Source organism: Excalfactoria chinensis, chromosome 15 (assembly GCF_039878825.1).
Source record: "Excalfactoria chinensis isolate bCotChi1 chromosome 15, bCotChi1.hap2, whole genome shotgun sequence".
In the NCBI taxonomy this organism is placed as follows: Eukaryota; Metazoa; Chordata; class Aves; order Galliformes; family Phasianidae; genus Excalfactoria; species Excalfactoria chinensis.
The window spans coordinates 4102712-4109681 of NC_092839.1; the positions used below are offsets into that span (position 1 = coordinate 4102712).

General features: G+C 42.4%; 1 long non-coding RNA gene across 1 annotated transcript; it reads left to right on the plus strand.

The window, feature by feature from the left end:
* The first annotated feature begins 125 nt into the window (after window positions 1-125).
* LOC140259025 (uncharacterized) lies at window positions 126-4550 on the plus strand. Its single transcript, XR_011905344.1, has 3 exons — window positions 126-267; window positions 1624-1727; window positions 4420-4550. It is a non-coding gene; the product is annotated as an uncharacterized lncRNA (long non-coding RNA).
* Window positions 4551-6970: the final 2420 nt, after the last annotated feature.

The following is a 6970-nucleotide window of genomic DNA, read 5'->3' on the forward strand; positions in this document are numbered from 1 at the left end:
TAGGAGCACTAACAAGGGGTAACAATTAGTGCCCATCACAAGGAAAGCTTTTATAACATGGGTGACTGCCCTCAAGAAACACTGTTGAGACCACCAACTGTTTTATTTGTTTTTGTTCCAGCTTTTGCTGATTGAGAAGCTCATGAGATACATCTCATTTCCCTGGAGGTCCTCGAGGAAGCAGCGGTCAGACAATCCTTTCCTAGCCTGCCTTGGGCAACGCTGGTGGTACAGCACTGCTGGTACTGCATGTGGGCTGCTGTGTTGGTAGGTCTTTTAGAACAGGGAGGTTTTTAAAGTGTGCCCCAATGGGGTCTGAGTCACTGCTGCTCCTCCTGGGAGCCACTGCCTGAGGCTTCTTAAAAATAGCCCCCACGCATGCCAAGGTGCCACATGGAAGTTTCAGATCTTTACCTGGTCTGAAATGTTAGGTGCCTTTGTATCTCTCTGCATGAAGTTATGATCACAGGCATCTCCCAGGGCAGCAGGCAGCATGCAAACTGCATCACCCTTTGGCTAATTTGAGGAGGAAATTCGGTACCTCTTGGAATCACACTCCTCCCTGCATCCTCCAGTTTGAGGGAGGCCACTATTTTGCTGCTGGTCATTAAACCTCAGGAGGCCTCTTCGCCTTCCTTTCTCCCACCCCACACAGACTAAGCTGCTCTTGCCAGCAAGCTGAGCTGAGGTTGGCCTCGTTTCCTCCCCCATAATTCCACTCCCTGCTTGGAAGAGAACAGTGGTGAGTGGATTAAACTCTCCCCTTCCTCTGTGGCCAGTCTATCTGTCCTTCCTGTGTATGGGAACATAGTCTGAGTCACACTGAGTTTTGTAGTGACAGAGACACAAAGCCTGCACTTTAACCGGACTTTGCATCCAAATGTCTCAAAGACCTTCAACAATTACAGTTCTGCTGTGTAAATCAAATACACCAGTACCTCCAGACCATCAGTCTATATTTAGGACTTGCCTCTACTGACATTATTTGGATTATTTCCACCAAGTACAACTGAGCGGGATGATCTGAGAGATCATCTAATGTTTCTTTGTCAACTCCTTTTATTCACTTTGTTTTCATATATGGAAGATCTTTCTTTTCTATAGAACAGACCTGTAACCTCACAAACTAGAAACAGTTACAAGATCATGTCCATAACCAGAAGTAAAACTGTCATATAAAAACATCTCTTCTACCCAGATGATGTATTTTCATTATGAGGATCAGGCACAGCATGAGTACCAGTTCATTTAAAGCATACAATTAAATATGTGTGTGTGTGTATTATAAAATTGCTTGGGAGCCCAAGCCAGAAGGTAAATATCCTATGAGCTACTTGTATGTTAAGGTAACCTATACCTCCGAGTTTATTCTCAACTCAGAGATCACGTGAATGATCAAAACAAATTTATAACAAAACATTCAAAATATAGATTGTAGGATTTTTGTTGTGTGTGTGTGTGTGTGTGTAAGAGAATGAAGCTTTTCCTTTGCCATGATGCTTGTAGAATGGATTGTCCGTGCTGGGGAACATGATGTTCTGAGATTATGGCTTCCCATGGTTGTCTCAGAGATCTCTTATTTCTTGTTTGTTTGTCTCTGTCTCTCTCTTGCCCTGCATTTAGGTACTGGGCTCCTTGGGCAGAGCGTGATTTAGCCTTCAGTGTTACAGAAGTCCTTATTCCAAAGGAACCCACAGTTTGGGACCAAATGGTTACAAATACTGAATGTAAGTCACAAAGCAAGCTCCACGGCTGAGTTTGGATTTAAAAACGCAACTGCACAAAAGGTTTACGAGAAAGCACAGATTTAGCATAGAGTTTTGTACAGTCATTCAGTTCCTCTTCTTGTTTCCTTATGAATGACAGCCATGCATTCCAGGAAACAAGTGGCCACACACATCGAGCTGAGTTTCCTCCTGGTGAAGCCCTCATAGGCACTTGGTCATCCCCAAAGATGGCAGAGAATGTTGGGTTCTGGAATCATATTTCATGTGAATTTTACTATGAATCATATCTCTTCTTGTCACCAGAGCATCTCATCTCATTGCTGTCTTTCTGAGGAGTTAGTTGACTCATCACTCCCCAGTTTTTTTTCCCTTGGTGCACTTCTCTTTCCCTTCATCTGATATCAGTCCTGCCTTATTCCTTAGCACCTCTGTGATGCATGTATGCATTTCAGTGTCATTCACAGAGTCTGTCTGACGTTTGAACACAGCCCTTGGTGAAGGAGAAGAGTGGCACCATTCCTGGAAAGGCAGCAGGAGATGGAAGATTTCTGTGAATTCAAGGCTGTTTTCAGGCAGCCTAAACTCTACCCATGTTCTCGTGCCTAATGTTATCCACAACATACTCTGGACCTTCAGGGTTGCCAAACTAATAGGAAACCAAAGCTGAACTAGGTGAATTAGATGGAATACAGCTGTTGCAGGGCACGTGAGTTGCGTCCTCTGTAATCACGGAACTTCCTAGCAAAGCTATGTGAGTAATGGACTATTTTTGTTTTCTGACAATTCTAAAAACATTCAGCAAAAATATTTGTAAAGGTTGTTTGAGTGTATCCAAAACAGTCCTTAGGAGGTGTGTGAACTGAAAAGCTGTCTGGTCTGCTTTGCTTCTTTGGTCGCACGAGAAGTTTTACCTCCTTTTTATTTTTGCATGTAATTGTTTGCCTAAATTTAATATTTCTTTAATGTTCAAGTAAAAACCTTATAGCATGTGAAATAACTTTAAAGTGGTTAATGTAAAAATACATATATATTGGTCACCAGCTGTTTTTACAAGCATTCCGTATTACTGCATGACCAGAGGAGGCCTTAAGCAGCCAAACAGGGGCTGTATGGGCCCTAAGTGCCCCTCCAAGTCTTGTAAAAGCAAGCCATGCTCTTCCCCTCTCATCTCTAATGCTACATGCAGAACAAAACATGCTACTATCTGGTCTGCTAACCATAAGTGCAAACCACTCCAGATCTTGAGGGTGTTTCAATATAACTCCATTAAAAATGAACAACTGATATGACAAAAAGAAAGTCAGAATCTGCAGCATGAAACCACATGACATAAAACCTTCCCCATCCCCTTCCCTTTTCTTTGGGTATCAGCATGCATTGCTTTGAATCCGTGACTACTGCAACTGTTAGGAGTGGCGGAATACTTTTACACATCTATTTATTTATCTTTAAGCCCTGCACATAGCTGGCTGTGGGCTTGTGAAAAAGAGTTATCAAAGCCTTGGCGTGGTGTTGTTTTGTTCTGCTTTTCAATGCAGTTTTATCCGTTCCTGCAGCTGGCTGTTCCTCTTTTTAGCAGCCAGGCTCTTCAAACCAAGTGCTTAGGATAGCTTTTAAGTTGCCAGGCTGGTTAGAGATGATTGTGTCTGGCAGAATGTCTTTATGGTGCTGGTGGTAAGGAAAAAGCAGACGTAGTGCTATTGACCGCTGCTGGAAATCTGAAACCTGCCCGGTGCCTCATCCCATCCATGATGTGAATGAAGGCGGTTCTGCTTGATAGCATTTTAAATTATTTTCCCCTAAAAGTCAGGGGTATCTGAAACAAACTTTAGGAGAATTTAAGACAGATGAGCTCTGGAGTTATGTGTTGCCTCAAGAGTATCAGGGCCTCAAAGCACCTCTGGCCTGTTGTAACACCAGCTGGTGAGATGTTTGCCTGTGGCTTCCAAGAAATGGTATAAAAAGGTGAAGAAAGGGAGAATAGAGCATTGCTTAGATATACTGGAAGATGACGCAGATCTGGGAGGGCCTGCTGTCATCAGGAGCAGGTGAGATGTTCCACGTGCTATCACTTGGATGCAAGTAGCAGTAAACCAGAGCCACCAGGGAGCCACGTTCATAGTAATGATTTGGTGGAGCATCCCGGTTCAGCACAGATAACCTCTGCCTTGCTCTGACACCCTTAAACTATTAAAGTGGCTCCTTCATTCCAAAACTACCCATTTCACCCACTATTCTGACTCCCACACAACGAATCAGCCAGATAGAAAAGCAATATTCTGAGAGCACTTACATTTAATGCTGAGATATCAGGGTGAGGTGTTTGCAACCATCTTCTTTCTACCCATCTTTTACCAAGATGAATAAAGAATTCAGGATCTCAAAATACCTGGCAAACTGGGTACTTCAGCATCTTCTGACATATTCTAACCCAATCCTATCGAAAATTTGTGTTTGATGTTTATTCTCTGGGGTCCTTAGTGTTTGTGTATAAACAAATCCAGATTGTGAAGTGAAAAGTTGGTTATACCAAGAAAAAAAACCAAAACCCTTTGCCCCAAACCTGAAAATGTTTCTGCAGCTTTGAGATATTTGGTTTTTTTCTGTATTTTATTTTATTTTATTTTATTTTATTTTATTTTATTTTATTTTATTTTATTTTATTTTATTTTATTTTATTTTTATTTTTTAGCAAGTGGATAAAGCACCAGCCTAACACATCTCTGCAAAGAATTTCAAAGTTGGTTTTTCCCAGTGGAAAAAATAAAGGAGCACAGTTTTCATCTCATTCTATTTGACACAGCAAATCAAGCTAGGCTCCGGGAGATACACACATCTGAAATGAGCTGTGAGGTGCAGCCATGCTCCTCCCTATCACTCAGGTACGTTGCTTTCACAGTTCCAAACCGGGGCTATGGTGCCTAGTAGTGTTTGTTCCGTGTGCTGACTCCATTATGCCTTTTTTCTTCCTCTCTTGGTTAGGAAGCCCACTGCCGGGGCACAGCTGTGGGACAGGAGCTCACGCCTGTGCCCAGCTGATGAAGTGAGGGGACCGTGTGCTGCTGGCTCTGAAGTGAAAACAATCACTGTGAAATCTCAGAGCTTCCTCAGAAATGTAAAAAAATGGGGTGGGAGCACAAGTTAATTGTGCTTTTACACACTGTTATACTTGTCACCGTGCCAGACTCTACATTTCTTCCAAGGGTGAAATGAAAACTCCAAATTCATGTGGTTATGAAACAATTTCAGCATGAGCACTCAGCGAAGAATTATAAAGTGGGACAGACACAGTCCTGTGTCTCAGCTGGTTGAGAAGGCTCTGAATTGATCAAGGCTTCTTCCATCTTTGAGGAGTTTTCTGGAGTGTATTGAAACCATTCTGCATCTGCGTATTGAATGCATATACTGCACTGCAGAAAAGCTGATGTGTTATGACATTACTTTGATTGGGAGATGAGGCAACTGGCAGAAGTCATCACTGTCGTTCCAAAGAAGTCTCATTTCTCTGCATCTAGAAATTTAGGAAATGAGTCTGGTTTGCCTGGTTTACACCAGAATAGACTCCTGCATCGCAAATATGGCAATAACTCACTGGCACTACTCCTGGAGATGAGATGGTGGTGGGAGATCTGGATGAGCAAGGACTGAACACCTTTTTCTCTGCCTACAGTAATGCAGCTGAGATATTCAAAGGTATTTGTTAGCTTAGCTGGAGTCAGCCCTACTCTCCATTAGTCATGAGACTAATGAAGTGCAGTGCCAATATAAAATCAGGCTAACCCTTGCGCTTCCATCCTCTGTGCTTCATTGAGGCTGGCAGTATAAGGTCAATCCTGATTAGCATCACCGTGAAAGGAGAACCAGTCCAAAATAACAGTCGCATTGGACAAGTAGTGTTTTGCTTATTTTTGTTATCAGAGATGAGACAAAGGGTCAAAATACCCCAAGGCTAAATCAAAACTGGAACCAATCCGCATTAAGAAACTTGAGTGTGCCTGAAGTTGGCACATACTGAACTAGTCTTGTATATACATAAATTCATACCCTCCAAATACTTGGTAGTCTCACTCCCACTTGGGTGCTCAGCTCCAATTGATAATGCCATGTGCTAATTCAGGCACCCAGGCTTCCATGTGATGTTCTTACTGTGAAGAACAGTTGGTCTTGAGGGAAAACATTTACATAGATGACACTATTTTCATCTGAATGAAAAGTAATGGGTGAAAAAGGAAGTTTTGACACTGTGTGAGGTGTAGGGTTTACACACAGTAGTTTTTGTTGCATGTATATAAACGGGAGATTTACCATATTTAAATAAAATAAATTCACACACCATTTGTAAGCGTTTCATTTATGTGTTTGTAGAGATAAATGGAAACCTTGGTTTGAAGAGCAGTTTGCATAACATCTGGTACGTCAACAGCGTAACCTTCCAATTTACTCGTTGGTGAAAATGTCAATAGAACGAACCTGTACTCAGCACTGGTTTACACAGATTTCCTGGCAGACAAAGCAGTAATGATTTGCATGTCAGTGTAAGTGACATGTGCCCTCCAGTTCTGAGGAGTTTACACAGCTCAGAGGTATAAAAAGAACGGAGCACATGGCTGGTTCTTTGCAGACGTATGCTGGCAACACAAAGCCCTCGTGTTTGTGAAGTGTGAAACACTATCTCTGTTTGACTTCCAGCTTATCCAAAGTGGCTTTTGGTTTTGCACTGAAAACGATTCTTTGGTGTCTTGGGGTTTTGTGGACACAGGAAAAAAGGTAAGAGGAAGATTATAGACCCATAGGTGGCTTAAATTCTGGTAGTATGTGATGCATGAGAATAATTTTTCAATAACTTCTATGTACTTTCTACACAGATACACTGTACTGGGACATGAGAGAGGAACCTACTGAATTCTTGTTATTAATAATATGACAACAGAGGTGACAGCATTAGGATGCTACTTACACCTCATGTATTGCCTGTATCAGATAGGTCATATAAATCACTGCTGTTTCTCATTGTTCATAGAATCATATCATAGAATCACAGAATGGCCCGGGTTGAAAAGGACCAAAGTGATCATCAAGTTTCAATCCCTCTGCTGTGTGTAGGGTCACCAACCAGCAGCCCAGGCTGCCCAGAGCCACATCCAGCCTGGCCTTGAATGCCTGCAGGGATGGGGCATCCACAGCCTCCTTGGGCAACCTGTTCCAGTGTGTCACCACTGCTGAACAAGCCCAATTCCCTCAAC